Below are 19,318 nucleotides of genomic sequence, written 5' to 3'. Positions count from 1 at the left end.
GTCAAGATAATTATATTATTAAAAAAATAAATACATATGAAATAGCTTTCTATAAAACCTATGTACACTTTTATATCATAATAGAAAACACTCCGACTTAAAATCTTATTTGAATATATAAGAATTGTTTATGATATCAAACTATTATACTATTAAATAGAAGAAAAACATATAAAAACATGTACATACAAAATAGTCCTTCATAAAACCTCTCATACAGTTTTGTATCATAATAAGAAGATGGAAAACACTAAAACAAATCCATATTTTAAAATATAAGATTTTTTTATAATGTCAAAGTAACATGAAAAAAAGGAGGAGGTGTACATATGAAGCAGTTTTCCATAAAGCCCCTCATACTCATTGTTTTGGATTGATTCCAACCAGATATACTTAAAGATTTTGAACCTTGGTATGACTATTTCCTCATCCAAGCTAGGATTACAATAACACACAATATTTAGATATAGGAGAGTTGAGAGGAAATGCATGTAAAACGCTGTGGGCTTCTTGGTGGGGATTGTGCAAGACAAAGGAGAAGGATGGGTCAAAAGCATATTTTTATTGTAGTGGGAAACAAAGTATTAATGGGCCTACAATGCTTCCCAAACATATGAAGAAAGCAGCTTCTAATGAAGAGGACAGACACCAGGTAAGCATCAATTCCACAGGATTTCACAAACTCCGGGAAAATGGGTGCATTCCACCTCTTGTTCATCCTTAGAATCCAATGCTACAACACTTCAAATTAATATATTTTGCGAGAGTCCCAAGGAAAGAATCGACCGCCCGAGAGAAGCAACAAGTGCCCAAACAAAATCTCATTTTAAATTTGGTCGACCGCTGCTCTGGCCAATGTGTCTCTTTTCTCGTTTCGAGAATTTATCACAAAAAACGTACGTGTTTATCCACAGGAGTTCATGTTTTCTCTGTGCCATTGCAATTGGTCACACTCATTTTCTTCTATTATACAATGAATGTCTCTGTCACACTGTATCTTAATCAGATAACTTATTCATAGATACCCATTAAAAAAAAAATCATGTGGACATTAAATATAGTCATTTTAGTCTCCATAGAATGCTGAGCTGTGAGCTATTTGTTAGATCATGGAGAGCCCAATAATACCAGTATTTGCTCTTATTATTGTTGTTAGATGGTACTGAAGAGTTACGTATATTTTGTGGACGTGTGAACATGCAACTGGTCAAAATTCCAGCCGTCAATCGCGCCGACGTTGTGCCGCTTTATGAATTTAAGCTCTTATCCTTTGCACCGACAATTCCGAATCTATCATCCATAAGCTCACGGCTGCCCTGTTTCATTCCTGCCGTAGGAAGGAATAGTGATTCAAATACCATTTTCTAATATTTTGATATTAAAATCCAAATTCTAGATTATTCTTTTGATTTGATTGTTCTTCGATTTGATGATCTGATGTATGTTCGACGTATGATTTCAAGGGTGTTTCAAGATGCTTGATGATGATGATGATTTATGCAAGAAATTAAGATAAAACGGATATGAGATGGTTGGATGTGAGTAATCAAAATGGCATGGTAAGGGTATGATAACATGAAAGTGAATGATTTGTGAAGGAAAATGAGAGGATTAAATAGGATTTGATGGAGATGATGATGGATTATAAATTGCATTTTGAAACATTGATTAAAACTAATATACAATCTATTTCAGAAATCTAGAAATAAATCAGATTATATTATGAAAATCTGATATCATTAATAGTGATCCCTTCAGAGAGAAGCGCCACCCACAAAATCTCTAAACTGTAAGTCTGTAATGAATTATTTGAGGAAGCAAAGATTAACAGTGATTCATAAACTAAGATCTAATATTGATAAAAATTAAGATTAATTAAGTATGATTTTTGATTCTTAAGACTATTTGATCTCACATACATCATTAAAAAATTTCTTCCATTCAATTCAATTCAATGAAGAGAGTGAAGCTCGTCGACTGCAAAAGTAAACCCTAATCGGCCATTTTAGGAACGAACTAATACAATATACGTTCTCCAGTAGAAATTTTGCTTTGGAATCGAACATCTATAATGCATGCATCGTTAAAGTTGCTGACAACAAATTAGAATGGCCCAAGTACGGTAAAAGTCACTGCATTTCATTATTTGATGAACGTCCTGGAAAAATACTAGGAAAAGAATTTCAACTGGAAATGGAATCCTGTCTCCGTACTACATTTCAGTACGATTTAAAGTGAAGAAATCACATTACTAGTGTCTGTGGGCACTAAGCAGACAGAACAATTTCGTCAATTGTACATCGTTGACCACACAATTATATTCCGTTTATCTGTCTGGAGATTTTCCAGCCCGTTTGCAAAATGATTCAACAATAATATTCAAGTATTCTGGATACAACGAAAGCTCCAATAAATGTTCATCATATGAAGTGATGTTCACATTATTAAAGCACAGAAACTTCAGGTATAAGAATGATTTTTCTTCAAAAAGAATTCCATTCCTTTTGTGTTTATTTTGATCCTTATCCAAGCTTAGCCTGGTAAGAATGAAGAATTTGAAACCCTATGTTTGCGCCCAGTTTTACGCAAACTTTTGTAGATCAAAAGTTTATTATTGACTGTATAAAAGTATGACTGTAATAATGGCAGAAGGAAAAGAGATTTAAAGAAAGTGAATGTAAAATGGTTTTGTGTATCTGATTTTTGGATTTAACTATTGTTTTTTTTTTTAGCTTTGTATTTTGATGATAAATCATGATAGTAATTCGAAATGTTGATTCTTTTGGCTCTCTTAATTCTGATAATAGATGACAGAGAGTGTGATCCGAAATGTCGATGCAAAAATATTCTACACAATTGAATCCAGACGCAGCTTATCTTAACAAATACACAATTGATTTCAAAAATCAGATGTCCAAATACACAGTTTAATCTAGAAATCTGATGTCCTAAATTATTATAGACTGAAAATATTATGTCTCTAATATAAAATAATAATTCAGATTTACAATTTATCATTTCTATTCTTTATTGGGTGTGCTCTCTACTTTTGGATAACCCATAATGAAGTATGTGTAAAGATTAGAATGTGAGAAAACAATAACAAAAACAGAATAAAGCAATAACAAGAAACAACACACGATTTATTGTGGTTCGGCAAATTTGCCTACATCTACACTTAAAGCAGGGAATCACTTCATTAATCAACTCTAATACATGGGCTGCACACAGCCATTATATAATCATATTCAGATATGAAATGAACAGTTGGGAGAACGCGAATGGTCATGTGACTGTTGGGCTTCACATTCCCAACAATATGATCTCAAATATTAACAAGTGCTACGTAATGACGAGTACTTGCCTTCATAATATTGTAATAAAAATATTTGTTATAATTCTTAATTTTAATGAAATATCTGAACCCGTTTTTTATAATAGAATATTTTTACTATTTTAATGCAAATGAAGGGGGGTCAAGGAGGTACAGTGAGGCGTCCAAAGCATGTTACAGTTTTGGGGAGCAAAGCATTAATCTGACAAAGTTAAAATATACTCCTCGTTACTGTCATTCTCACACCCAAAACGCATCATTTTTAGACAGAACTTAGCCCACCAAAAGTAACGGGCAAACGTCATTTGAATATGCAAAGCAATGGAAAGATTGCTACCACTCACTTTCATTTTTTACCTTAGAACCCAAAGCTTTAAAAAGTCTGTTTGGCTTAATATATTAATGTTTGAGCATTGTGGGTCCTGCCCGTTTCTTCATTTCTTTCCTTGTGTTTTTATTGGACTGTTTTAAAGTACTTTTCTATGATAGATTTTCTCTCACGCGGTCACTGTTTTATAATTACAGTCAAACTTGAAAGTTGCATTATATATAAACCATAATTGTGACCGTACACCAATAATAATAAAAGGCTCTTGTATGAAACATCTTTTTATGCCAGAATTTCAACATTATAGCTGTCTTCCCATCTAGAAAGTAGCCAGGTTTTAAGGAAATCTTTTGTGCATGTTATATCATGCCATATTGAGGAGATACTATAAACAAGTCATATTGTCTGAGTTGGTCTAGCTGTTTTCAAAATTAATCTTTAAAAGAAACATAGTTTGAGTACTTAGTCTATTGGTGGTGAATTTCTATTCTTGAAAGTACAAGTTCAAATTCCATAGGGGATAAGTTATGTATGCCTCATTCGTAACATAGTTAGGTGCCTCTTGTAAGGAGTACAGGGTTAGTCCCATATTGCTATAAGCCATATGTAGACCCCTATACAAAGTTCAGACATTGTGGACTAAAAGAATCTTTTAGACTCATATACAGACCGCCTGACATCGTGGACTATAAAAGAATATTTCTTTCTTTCTTTCTATTGAAGATATCTTGTAGGCATGTCATCAGAGTTTCCATTATCATATAACAATAAGTTGAAGCCCTTTTTTATTGACATGTCTTTTCTTTATTGAATATCTTTTGTCTACCGATTTCACAAGGCCATAGCTATTTTCCTGTTTTATATGCTAGAATTAGATTATATCAAATACTTTAAACATAAGTGATGTATTAGTCTTAGAAACATTTATATGCTTAGATCTAGGTTTAAAATGTGTGCATTGAAGTATAAACATGTGGCACGCCTTTGTACTTTTGTAATAGATTATTTTTAAAGGCATATTTTATGTAATTGGTTCATTAGAGAGACAAATTGAGTAATTGAACCCAACTATTAACATATCTTATATTGAGATGGGCAATGAAAATAAAAAATGGTCCTCAAATTAGAATTATTTTCAAATACTAATATTTTTAAGTAGACTATCTTCTTATTAGAATTTAAGAGCATATTTTTCATGTGAGATAAGAAAACTCTTATGCAATACACATATTTAATCCCTAATATACTTTGAATTAACTAGAGACTTAGTTCCTTACATAGTTAGAGATTGTATGATAACATGCCAAAAAAAAATTGTGTCCTAGATAGATTGATGGGTGATATATAAAGAGGATAAAGTAATAAGTATAATATGAAGAGATAAGATGGAAGATATTATTTTGAGGCACTTAAAAGGTCTATTATAGTATTGTCAATTAATTTTTCTCATGAACATGAGGTCCTTGAAGATCTTCAAAAATAGAAAGGGATAGGATTTGCAAGGAATAAAGACATATATGATATTCTATAAGCATTATAATTTTAAATAAAAATGAAACATAACTCTCCTAATATCATTTTTTTTTACTATAGAATATATTTATTATTTGGTTAAATAAGAGAAATTCTTTTATTTATTTTGTGAATAATTTACTTTAAAAAACCATTAATGAGAAAACTTATTCTCAAAATAAAATACATACAAGAGATAAATACACATGATTAAACATGAGTAAAGTGGAATGGAGAGTAACATAAATTGTAATGATGACACTAGCCAAATCTCTTTCCAAATTAAAATATTAATCCAAATATATACAAAGAAATAGCAAATGAATTGAATCACCTTGATTGTCAAATATGGTCGTTGCTCTCCATAATACCCTCTCACCTAGATTGAGATTCTACTACCTCAACTATAGTTGGGAACTAAGTTTATTTATTAGTACATAAATAAGATCATGATCCCACACAATCATACCTTGCTTCAATCTATTGTAGAAGACCGAGTTGTACAAGCATTATATTTTATGAGGATAATTATGAGAATTACAACTATAAACACCCTAACTCTACCACTCTAGTTTTATCATAATTCTATGTGTGAATTCACTTTAGCTAACTTTCTCTAACATCACCATGTTAATTAATTCATCGCACCATGTTAATAAATTAATCTCATTCCACTCCCCCTCATGATTAACCCACTAATTGAAGCTACCTATTTCCTTAAAATAACCCATTTATCTACATAGTCAACTATAAAAATGTCCATTAAAAAACACTTACCTGGGTATGTAGTGAGCTACACCTCAACATTGTTCACTATCCTAGTCACATCCACCTCTTGAGAATCCATGGTATAATTTTTCTCATAAGACTTAAAATCGTGCACATGCTTTACTAGTTCATAACTCCCACTAGAATTACATTGTTGAATACCCTAGAATCTAGTATACAATTGTATACCAATAAACCCTTTATTAGTAAAGAATTATAAAATAGGTTAATAGCTTTTGGTTATATATAGTCATATTTCTAAGATTGACCTCAGTGTTTGTTGGATATTGGCCCAGCCTTAACCTCAACATTGTCTTTAGGATTAGATGTAGATTCAATGGGATAATTGAAAATAATTAGGGTGTTGATATAGAGCTTGATGCCCTCTCTCTATGTTCTACTTGATCCTAAGTAATTCCCTAATCAATGCTTGAATTTTTAATTTAAACAATATTATAGTTATATTTGTTGGCTAATATGTTGGTAATGGATTGGACAAAAGAATAGTTCCAACATTTTAGTATCAAGGAGAAAATGCAATACTTGATCACTAATTGCAATTTCCTTTCAACTTGCAATGTATTTCCAATCCCTCTACCAACCTCTGTCTTCTCATTTTTCTATTTGTCTCGCCTAATCCTACTTAATAGTTTTTTAACAAAATTTGAATTATTTGTATTGTTGAATGAAACAGATCAACACTTTTATTTCTAGGGGCATACTCTTTCTACAAGTATGTCTCTAACATATACACCTTCTTTGGTGGTGATCTTCTAGCAATCCTGTTTTGCTTCTTTCTCTATATTTTGCATCCAATTTGATGAGCATTATGGATATAAGGTTTGATAATAATATTATTTTTCATCCACAAATAAACAAACAAATAGATGAACATAGGTTTGGTGCAACTCTTAAGGGACTACAATTTACTAAGTGTTCCAAGACTCGGGGAATTTAATATTCCTATTTTCAACACTCTTTCAATGGGCAAATTAGGTTCTCTATAAATTAATTACCTTTTGAGACATTCTTAATACATTTTCCTTCAAGCTCTCTTGATGTACCTTTGGAGCAACAAAAACAATATCTAGGACTAGATAGAGAGTTGGTAAAAAATACCAAAAATTGTTGAGAGGATTAGACAAATCCAACTCAAAATAAAAGAACAATTAGAAAAGGATAAAATCATGTATAAATAAAGACACGATTAACATATAAAGTAGCATACTATCAAGATGGCAGATAAGGTTTCATTGTATATTACACAAAAAAAATTTACCAAGATAAGCCATGAAAATGAAGTCCCTTAGATATGAAACCTTTACAGTTTTGAAGGTCATAGGCTAAAATACTTTTAAAATTGATCTATAATTTTCATGAAGATGTATTTAGGAACAAATAGGAATACTTACATCTTTATGATCCTTATATGTTGAATGTTCAAAAGAAAAAGGAGCAAATTCACTTACCCTTTTTCTTTTTTTTCAGAGGATTGAGTGTTAATAGATAAGCCATTCTTTCAAAGGAATGTAATCTTGTAAAAATAATAAAGGAGGCCAAATATAGGCTTTAAGTGTTTTGTAAAGTGTGACTCTAAAGCCAAAATATGAACCAAGAAAGGTGGTACTCCAAAGAGAAGGTGGGAGAATTATTTCCAAATTTAGTGTATCATTCTTAAGATTTTGTGGGACCAAAAGTCTCTTCAAGAAGAGAGGAATAATCAATAAGAATTTAAAGAAACTGTGAACAAGTTGCATCCAAGAGAAACAATAGGAAAAAGTTTGAGGTTAAATTTGGACTTTCACATTTGAACCTAATCAATATGATAATTGCAAGATTGAATTAGATCAAACCCACACTTGTAAATTTTATTCTCGCCTATTCAAAATCAAGAACTAAAATAAAATAGTATCATTTTTATTCTTAAGAGTATCTTTCTAGGTCCTAAGAGGGGTGCTCTAACACTGCTTGTAGCAATTATAAATAGAGGTGGATAGTATTTGATTTCATATGAGAGGAAATATTTGAGTGTTATAAATGAGAAGAATGGAAGAATTTAGTTAAATTCATAATGTGTAGATGTCTAGTAGAGTAATTAAGGAACCACTACTATTGCATGATCCACTTTTTGTAATCCTCTTTCAATTAATTGCTTCAAGTTAGATGAACAACTACTATTATCAAGCTAATTTGGATAGCATTTTCAAATTTATTCTATTCATCTTTTATTTTTAACATATTTTTTTAATAATTTTAACAATATTTATTTCTCTGGGATTCTTCTGGATTCAACTGTGTAGATTTTTTAGTGTCGATATTTCAGGTCAAACTCTAGATTTATGCAGAGAATCCACACACACAACCAACTAGGGGAGATCTTTCTCCCAACTCACCTATTCAAATGGGTGACAACCCTCCACTAACTCCAGGAACCCTCACAAGGTGATTAGGTACTCACAAGGCTACAACACCCCAAGAATAGACTTGTGCCCCCAAACCTTCTCCAATCACTAAAACACATCAGACTAGACCCATTAAACTTGCCCAAGGCCACTTTGAGTCTTCCCAACAACTAGGTTTACACCAAACCCTCAAACCTTACTCACACAAACCCACCTTCAATTAGGACTTCTAATTGGCCATAGACACAACCCCCAATGCTAACTAGGCATACACCATACCAAGGTACTGCATAACAACTTTAAGGAGACTTGTTTTTCATATCCCAAAAACTATTCTTTACCCTCCCATCCACACTAGAGGACAAAAGAAAACCTACTACTGTAACACCGAGTCTTTTTATGACAACCATGAATGCTTAGGACAATCACCCTTTCATGAACCACTCTTTCCTCACAACACTCTCAGAAATTAATACTTATGATATTGGACCTCCCTACACATCCCTCTGACACCAAACTCAATACCCAACTCACTTCCCAATCTTTCCAATGCATTAATTCAACTTACTGTCAAATTGTGACAGACAATGTTCATTCTCTGAGACAGTCATAAACCATTGAAGTTAGTTTGGTTCTTGTAGTCATAAACCACTTGGGATATGTTGGTGACACCTCCACACACCCTTCCAAGGCTCCACATTGCATCCAAACTCTTGCCACACCATCAACTTGTTGTCTTTACTAGACTAAGACACAAAAATCAGTCTTTGTGTCCTCTCTAGCATGTGTCAACCATATCATGGATCCTTGCAGAGCATAAGACATAAAAAGTACACATATACAAATATTTTCCACCCATTGGAGTGGTTTATTCAACATGGAAACAAAACAAAATCATTGTTGTACAGTCACGGGTTACCCTAGGTTAGGGTATGAACAACTTTTACAAAAACTAATGTATCTCTGCCAAAAATGAATGAAATTAGATAAGACAAAAAGAAAATCACAAAGGATTCATTCCCTCATCATATCCAATGGATTCTCAAGGAAAAAAATAGGTTTTAACAATGAAAAGTGCTCATGAACAATCTGCTATGTCTGAAAACTTAGAAAAATGCAAGGAAACTTGAAGTTTTATTGCTTTTCCTTTCTTACAACGACCAACAACCCCTTCACCAAGGTTTTACAAGTCTTTTATACACTAAACCAACCACTATAACCAATCAAACTGAATTTTAAACCCCTTGTAACCATTGGAGGCATTAATGCAACTTTTACATTTTTTAATTGGGTAAGTGCACCAAGATGGTGAGCAAAAAGGGGGGTATAAGTGGCCACTTTTTTTTTTTTTTTTGAAAACAGGTAAACCTGAACTTCAAAGAGATATTTGAAGGTCATGCACTCAAAACTAGGAGTTGAGAAAAGAATAAAAATTGTAGTACTCCGAATCTAGTTTCTAAACTATTAAATTTTTTAAAAATTGGATAAGATTAAGAGGGTCAAACCTTTCACGCACGAAAAACTATTCTTGATTTTTTCAGAAAAATATAACATAGCTATTTTCGTGCGCTACACAAAATATATAGTTAGATTTAGTATTTTGCAAAACCTTTTGATAGGATGATAGGTAAGAGTGAGATCTAGAAGTTGTGTATTTTTTTGTAATTTTCCGTTGTGTATTTTGTTTTTTATGATTTTTTGAAATGACCGCATCCTGAAAATTTGTTACCTGTTCGTGCGAGGCATAACTTGCATCAAAATAATAAAAAATGCAAACTTTTTTTTTTGAAAGTGTATATAATCTAGTGTAGAACAATAATATGTAATTTATTTTGAATTTGGTCAAGTATACCAAAAGTTATTTAAAAAATGGTAGACATATGTCTATGAGGACTATCAAGGCACCGATAAAGAAAATTAAAGTTTACTATGCTAATGTTGTCCAAAAATAGAAACATTTATATGGTCAGAAAACTAAGAAGATGTGTGAGATTATGGTGGTAATTTTAGAGATACCCACTTGATCATTTGTAAATCTGATGACGATGAAGTCGAGAAATCATGTTGGAGGATGAATATCGTGTAAAGGAACAAAAAAGGGGGGAAAATAGGCTTGCAAGCCTTAGGGTCATTTTCCAACCCTCTTACCAAGCCAAAACCCGCAAGGGTTTTAAAAAACAAAAATTACTATTCACAATTTTAAATAACCCGTACGAATTATGTAGAACTAAAACCATTATTTTGTGTTTCACAAAACCCATACGGGTTATGTAAAATTAAAAACATTTTTTTTGTTTCACAAAACCCATACGGGTTATGTAAAACTAAAAACATTTTTTTTTGTTTCACAAAACCCGTATGGGTTATGAAGACATAATAATGTATGCTTGTAAACTTAGCATTTACTACACATATTTTAGACATACCTATATAATATGTGTTTATGTATGTATATATGCATATCTATAATTATATATACATATATTTATATAGATATATGTATATATGTTTGTAAACATGCATGTATCTCTTCTTTTCCTCTCTCTCTCATCTTCCTTCCCCCATCATTGTCTTTCTCTATTCTGAGCACTAACTATCTTCCTTGAGTTTTATTTCATCTCTCTCCCCCCTCACACTTCTCTCTTTTTTGATTCTCTCACCCTTTTCTCCTTCTCGTTCTCTCTCTACCTCATGTTTCTCACCCTCTCTCTCTCTCTCTCTCTCTCTCTCTCTCTCTCTCTCTCTCTCTCTCTCTCTCTCTCTCTCCTATTCTCCCCATCTCCGCCCTCCGTCTCCCTCTCCCTCTTTCCCAATTTCTCCTCTATCTCTCCCCCTCTCTCTCTCCCTCCCCCCTTATCCTATTCTCTACCTCTCTTCATATCTCCTATTCTCTCTCTCTCTCTCCCTCTCCCTTTTCCAATCTCCCTCTTGCCCTCTCCTTTTCCCAATCTTCCTCCCTCCCATTCTCTCTTTGTCTCTAACTCCCTCTCCTTTTTCCAATCTCCCTCTTACCCCCCCCCCCCCTCTCTCTCTCTCTCTCTCTCTCTCTCTCTCTCTCTCTCTCCTCTCTCTCTCTCTCTCTCTCTCTCTCTCTCTCTCTCTCTCCATCTCCTTTTTCCAATCTCCCTCCCTCCCTCTCTCCTTAACCCCTTCTCTCTTTGTCTCCAACTCTCTCTCTCTCTCTCTCTCTCTCTCTCTCTCTCTCTCTCTCTCTCTCTCTCCCCTCTCCCCCTCTCCTTTTTCCAATATCCCTCTCTCTCACTCTCCCTCTCTATCCATCCCCCTCTCCTTATCCTTCCCTCTCTCTCTCTCACACACACACACATTTTTCCAATCTCCCTCTCTCTCCCTCTCCTTTTTCCAATCTCCCTCCCTCCCTCTCTCCTTAACCCCTTCTCTCTTTGTCTCCAACTCTCTCTCTCTCTCTCTCTCTCTCTCTCTCTCTCTCTCTCTCTCTCTCTCTCTCTCTCTCTCTCTCTCTCTCTCTCTCTCTCTCTCTCTCTCTCTCTCCAATCTCCCTCTCCCCCTCTCCTTTTCCTAGTTCTGCATAACCCGTACGGGTTTTGTAGAACTAAGGCCAAAACTCGTAGTTCTACATAACCCGTACGAGTTATGAGAAATTGTGAACGTTCATATAAAAGGTTTCCATAACCCGTACGGGTTATGGGAAAATCTTAATATATTTTAGTCCCAATGGCCTAAAAACCAACATTGCAAGTTTTTTGAAGGCCCCACTACTTTTGCACATGATTTTCTAAGACAGTAACAGTCAGGTTTTCAATTTTTATTTTTTTTCACTTTTTCTTTGTAATGATTGATTTGTCTCGTATATTGGATTTTTTTTTAAGTTATTTTATCATTGTTAAGATTATAACAAAATGATGATCATTTGTTGTTTTTTTGCTTTGATCATGATTCATTTGTCTTGTATTTTAGTTTTTTTTTGAAGTTATTTTATTATTGTTACTTTAGATTATAACAAAATGATGATCATTTTTTGTTTTTTGCTATTTTATTGTGGATTGTCATCATGATGTTATGTGTAGGACAATGGGAAAGAACAAGAGAGGAACAAATGAACAAAGAGAGGCAGCAAAGTAAAGACAAAGGGAGCGTATGAGGAGATTACGTGAAGGTACATCATCTAATGCACCCAATGAAAGTGATTAACATTCAACAATTAAAATTGATATGATGAATGCACCAATTCAAATACATATGATGAATGCAATGAACATACACCATTTGAAAATGATTCGGTGAATGCACATGTTAATGAAATTGAAGAAGATATACCATTTAAATTTGATGTGATCAATGCACATAATGCACCTAATGAAAACAAAGAGCATGCACCAATCTTAACACCTCTTAGAATAATTCGTAGAAAACCAAAGTTCCTAATAGATATTGATGAAAATATTGTGAAGCTAATGCATGATAAAATTTCCGAAAGAACTTGTAGAAAAATGGTTAGAAGAATTTGGAATAACTATTTTGAAAACTTAAATCAAAGTGGAAGATGCCAATTAGTTGTTGAAATGATTAAAAATCTGAAATTTAGAGAGACAATGAAAATTTTGGGGTTAAGAACATCCAAAAATAATAGTGAAAGAACCATTGTGAGAAATCTTTTTGATGCATACCAAGCCATTGATTCGAAATCATGCACTAAAGATGATAATGTTACTAGTCATGTCCTCACATCAACCATAATGGGAAAGGAAATGAAAAAATATCGTTTAATAAGAAAAACAAGCAAGTCATTAAGGATAAGTAGAACCACATTACACTATGCCTTAGAGAGGCGAGAGAAAATCGAGGATGCTAACAATAATTCTCTTTGGCCATTCTCGAGTAGACTCCCACACAAGGACAAGGTTGTTGTTGATGCACTAAGAACATTAATTGAGAAATATTGGCATGACAACACAAGGGTTTCACCCAACCAAAGAGATGTTGTTAGAAGGCGAATTGGAATTAGTAATCGTGAGCCACATCCAAAACACTATTTAGATACCACTCAAACACAATTTTATGAAAGGTTTCTTCAAATCTTTCCTCAGATTAAAATTAGTCAAAGATTTTTTGAGATGACAAAACCTTTTTATGTTAAGATTAATCATGCACATACTACATGTTGTTGTAGGGTCCATGTTGAATTTTCCATGCATTATGATATTTATCGCTATATATGTTGTACTTTGCATAGTAACGATGTTTTGCAGGAATGTGGTGTACAAGAACCTCCAAAGTCACTGAGAGAATTTATTTCAAGTGTACTATGTAAACAAGATGATGGGTGCATTTACTATAAGATGATGTGTTTGAGAGATTTTTGTCCTACATGTGGCGGTTTGCAACAATTGCATAGATGCCTACATCTGGATAGCACACATGAAATTGGTAAGGAACTAGTTTCTATTGGAAAATATAAGTCAGTCACATATGGTGTTAAAGATGGAAAACAATTAAAGAGGTGTCCGTTAGTGAAAAGGGATATATGCGTAGCTGATTTTATGAAGATGTTTCAAGAGAAACTAGTGTATGAGTACATAGGTCACACACATAGAGATAGGTGGTTAGATGAGCAATTCAAGCTGTGTAAGGACACTTTCCCCCTCGACACTATTGTCTCTGTCATTGATTTTTCTTATAATTATACACTAAAGCCACAAAATGAAGTACAATCTATGTATTACCACTCTACACAAGTTACAATTTTTGTACACATAGCATTCATGCATGCACGTGATAGCACCGAGGAGGAAGAAAGGTTATAAGATAATATCACTTCTATATCAGCCAACACTTAATATGGTTGGACAATTGCACCGCACAATTCAAGAATGCAAGGATGTTCTACTGGTTGACTAGGATGCATGTGACAAGTGGTGTGCAACATTTTTGGAATTCCATTGAGGCGGGGCATGGAAAGGGAGAGCATGATGGTGTGGGAGCATGTGTGAAAAGATCTCTTACCAGAGAGGAATTGAAGTACGAAGGTGGTGCAATGTTAATAGATGCAGAAACAATTGTGCAATGGTGTAACTCTATGATGGGACCAGGTAATGCAAGTAAGTCTATGGTTTCTAGATATTTTTGGTTAATACGTGAATCTAACATTGAAAACTATCTAGATTGTTGTACACTTACTGGATCAAGTGCCATGCATTCATTTAGAAGTTCAAATGAAACATCACTAGTTATTTATACTAGACAGATTGCATGCTTTTGTTCTTCGTGTATGCATTTTGTGTGGGATGAATGTGAATCAAAAGAGTGGGTTGACCAATGGTCTTGTAGACCTTTGCAAACCCTAGATACATATCAACTTTCTTGAGTACTACAAATGAACCAGATTGAAACATCGGTGGATTTTGACCATGCATCAGACATAGTTGAACCAAGTAAAGGGTTGTAATTTGCTACAATTTTAAGCTTAATTTATTAGTATTAACTTATGATGATTTTGGTATTAACTTGTATCCTTCTATTAAATGCAGGTCATGTATATGCAATTATTGCAGATGAGAACAACAAAAAAGGAACAAATTACTTTTTGTGTTGTTGTATTGAGGCCAAAAAGAAATTGACTTCTACAATGGTTGATGGAGAGGGTATTGAGTACCCAATAGGATCCATTGTTATGATAGGGACATGACTTAGAAGGTACCGTTGTTGTGTCAAGTTGTATTGAGACCTCTTAAACTCATTTATTTAGCAACTTCGTTGCATTGATTTTGGCATTAACTTATCCTTCTATAAAATGCAGGTACCCTATCAAAAATTCTAATGCCTGGTTGTTTGAGGACTTTGAGACACAGACATATTCTTCATTACTCAAACCTTCTTGTTGCAACAAATATTCATTTGATTAAATATCGTGGTAGACCTCTTAACAAGGATTTGTGGAAAGTTCATGAATCAGACCACGAGGCAATACTTGAGACACTAAGGGTTAGAGTTGCTCCAGAAGGTTCACTTGATTGATTTTGGGCCATCTAGAAGAATAATTCTACAATATGGTAAAATAATTTTGACAATTTTGTATATATCTTTTGCGAAACGTTGTAACTTCGCTTTTTTGGATGTGCTCTACATGCATATGAGCTATAATATGCATATGAGTTGTAATGTGCATATGTAGATGCCAAGTTTTGTATATAAAAACATCAATGAGTTGTAATGTGCATATCTAGATGCTAAATTTTGTATAAAAAAACAACAATGAGTTGTACTGTGCATATCTAGATGCTAATTTTTGTATAAAAAACAACAACGAGTTGTAATTTGCATATTTAGATGCAAAATTTTGTAAATATAAACAGTAATGAGCTTGATCGTTTATATTAGATGCCAAATTTTATATATGAAAGTGTCCATGGGGCTGATTTACAAATTTTGAGAGCCCAAATTTGTACCATTTGATTATAAGTTTGTACTATTTGATTATAAATAACTAAGTCTGGTTCTGAAATATGTTAAATAACTTGCAAATGAGTATCTGGATATGCATTTTTGTTCCAAGTGTTTTGGGAAAGTTTTGAGTTATTGTTGAATTACCCGATTCGAAGGGCTAATAGGAATAGTCTGAAACCAAGAGAGGCTTTTTTAGTCAGCAACAACCGGACCCCATAGGTTCAAACGGATCATCCATAAGTGCCATGGTCTTCGAGTTACGCGACGTCAAAGTTTGACCATTTTTTCCACTTTGAGCACTCAAGGGGAAACGTCGCTACGAGGTGGCTTGAAACGATCAGACATCTTGGGGAGAAAGACAAGGGAACACCTAGCGTAAACCTGACCACCCAAATGTGCTCGCACTGACGGTTCATTCCCACAACTAACAAAACGAAAGATGCACTATTTTGCCACCTCTCACTGACGGTTTTTGATGCGACAAAAAAAATCTCACCACAAGAAAATGGAATCGAGTTGTCCTAAACCAAGATAGGCATTTTTAGGCAGTGACAACACAACCCCATAGGTTCAGACGGATCATCCATAAGTGCCACAGTCTCCGAGTTACACAACGTCAAAGTTTGACCCTTTTTTCCACCTTGAGCGCTCAAGGGAAAACGTCGCTACGACGTGGCTCAGAATGATCGAACATCTTGGGGAGTGAGACAAGGGTGAACCTAATGTAAATTTGGCCACCTAGATGCACTCGCGCTGACGGTTTGTTCCCACGACAAGCAAAATGAAAGATGCACTATTTTGCCACCTCTCACTGACAGTTTTTTATGCAATAGAAAAAATATCACCACAAGAAAATGGAACTGAGTTGTCCTAAACTGAGAGAGGCCTTTTTAGGTAGAGACAACATGACCCCATAGGTTCAAATGGATCATCCATAAGTGACATGGTCTCCGAGTTACACGACGTCAAAGTTTGACCATTTTTTCCACTTTGAGCGCTCAAGGGAAAACGTCGCTACGAGGTGGCTTGGAATAATCAAACGTCTTGTGGAGTGAGACAAGGGCACACCTAGAAAAACCCAGCTACCCGAACATGCTCACATTGACGGTTTGTTCCCATGACAAGCAAAACAAAAGATGCACTATTTTGCCATTTGACGGTTTTTGATGCGACAGAAAAAATCTCACCACAAGAAAATGGAGTCGAGTTGTCCTAAACTAATAGAGGCTTTTTTAGGAAATGACAACACAACCCCATAGGTTCAAATAGATCATCCATAAGTGCCATGGTCTCTGAGTGACATCAAATTTTGACCTTTTTTTCACTTTGAACGCTCAAGGGAAAACATCGCTACGAGGTGGCTCTGAACGATTAGACGTCTTGGGGAGAGAGACAAGGGCACACCTAGCATAAACCCTACCACCCGAACGTGCTCGCACTGACGGTTTGTTCCCACAACGAGCATAACGAAAGATGCACTATTTTGCCACCTCTCCCTGACAATTTTTTACAGTTTTTGATGCGATAGAAAAAATCTCACCACAATAAAACGGAATCAATTTGTCCGAAAGAGAGGCTTTTTTAGGTAGAAACAACACGACCCCATAGGTTCACATGGATCATCCATAAGTGCTTCAACTCTTCTTTTATAGGCGATTTGGATGAATAGGTGTGTCTCTTACCCTAAGGCCGACTTGTTATGGAATAAAATTTAAATGAAAACCTTACCTAAGCCGACTCATCCTTAGATAAATTTCAAATCTGCTTTGTGCACTCAAATCTTGTCTTAATTGGCTCTTGAAATGATGACCTTCGCTCCATAAGCATGAGTTTATGAAATAATAACTTCACTCCAATCTCTTCATGTACGAAGGACTCAAAGCAAATTCACTCAATCAAAATACACAATATCAGCATTACCAGTGTCAGTACTTGGGTATACACAATATGAGCAATAGATAGTGTAAAGCAGAAAAATCGCGATCGAACCCTAGTTGTTCTCCCCTCTTCCAACTCCGAGGAGAGAGAAGGGAGGTTTGCTAGGATTCGATGGTTTTTCACTTAGGGGAGAGACTTTACATTCAAAAGAGGGGTTGAAACTCATAAGATCCAATCCCACACAATGTAAGGTTGGATGCTAAATGAATTTCAAGGGTTAGGAAAGCAAGGCTACCCTCTTTTGTAAAGAATGTTGTTAAGGAAATTAAGCTAAGCATGCATAGAAAGTCATAAAGATTCGCTTATAAACTGAGTTCGGGTTATAGGATGAAGTTGCGGACCTGGAATTAGTAGTAGAATGTCGATACGGCGCTGTCCTGCAAATTTGAGCAAAAGTTGTCGGGACGATGGCACCCGGCGCCACGGTCCTCCGAAAAATCCGCGAAACGAAGGGGGATCTGTTCGTCTCTGCACAAGGATTCCAGATCTTCAATTTCAGCCGCGTACCTGCAACCTACACACAGAAAAGCGAAGACGATTGGGGGGTTAGGGATTAGGGGTTTGCCTTTAGGTCAAACCCCGGTTTTGGAATTAACCAAGAAATGAGCAAGAGCTGTAAATGTAAATGACTGTAAAACAAGTACTAATACCTTGTTCTAAGGATGTTTGTATCCTTATGTGTGAAGGTATAGATGTTGTATGTTGTATGTTGTAGCATGTAGTATGTGATCTCCTCTTCAATGGTTGAATCCTTGACTTGAATGCAACACTTAGCCTTGAATGGAGACTTGAAATGATCAATTGCTTGAATGCTTGAATGCTTGAATGCTTGAATGCTTGAATGTTTGAATGTAGTTTCCACGCCTTTTCCATCCTATCGAATGAAAGAGGAAATTGTAGTTTATATACTTGTCATTTAGGGCTGAAAGACTGATTTTCCCGACCTTAGGCCGACCAGGAAATGTAATTTCCAAATTGCAAACAAAAAGACCCGAGCCCCTTAGGAGACCGGGCCCAAAATAGGACCCAGGGACCAGGGCGTTGGGCGCCATGGTCCTGGGGACCAGGGCGCTGGGCGCCCTGGTCCTGAGGGACCAGGGCGCTGGGCGCTCTGGTCCCACCTCCTGGGACATCAGGGTGCAAGGAGGTTCAGGCCAGGGTGCTTGAAAAATGCAGTTTTCAGTGTCGCGAGCAAGTTTTGGGGTCTCCATTCAGGTTGCGTGTTGCGTCGCCATCGTGAAGACCGAAATGCAGTCAAAATTGCAAGTGTCGCAATTTTAGGATGCTACATTTAGCCCCCACTTTAGCGGGAGTATGTATGCTCATACTTCCGGTAAAGTACAAGGAAACAACATTGAATAGACTTTCACCACATCAAGGAGGCAAGATACACCAAGCCCCCAGTGGACTAAGGATCTTACGACTTCGATTGACAAAGTAAAAGGGAAGATCGCGAGGAAGAACCATGACTGTCAGTAGTAAGGCTCCCTCACTATGAGTCATGCAAGAAAGATATCAAAAATTTTCAAGGCAAGGCTAAATTTGCCAAGAAATTTTCAAGTATCTTGAAAAGATATGAACGGGATGTATGCCCCCCTACGTTAAAGCGATCGT

Source organism: Cryptomeria japonica, chromosome 6 (assembly GCF_030272615.1).
Source record: "Cryptomeria japonica chromosome 6, Sugi_1.0, whole genome shotgun sequence".
NCBI lineage: Eukaryota > Viridiplantae > Streptophyta > Pinopsida > Cupressales > Cupressaceae > Cryptomeria > Cryptomeria japonica.
Note: the sequence above shows the minus strand (reverse complement) of the source record.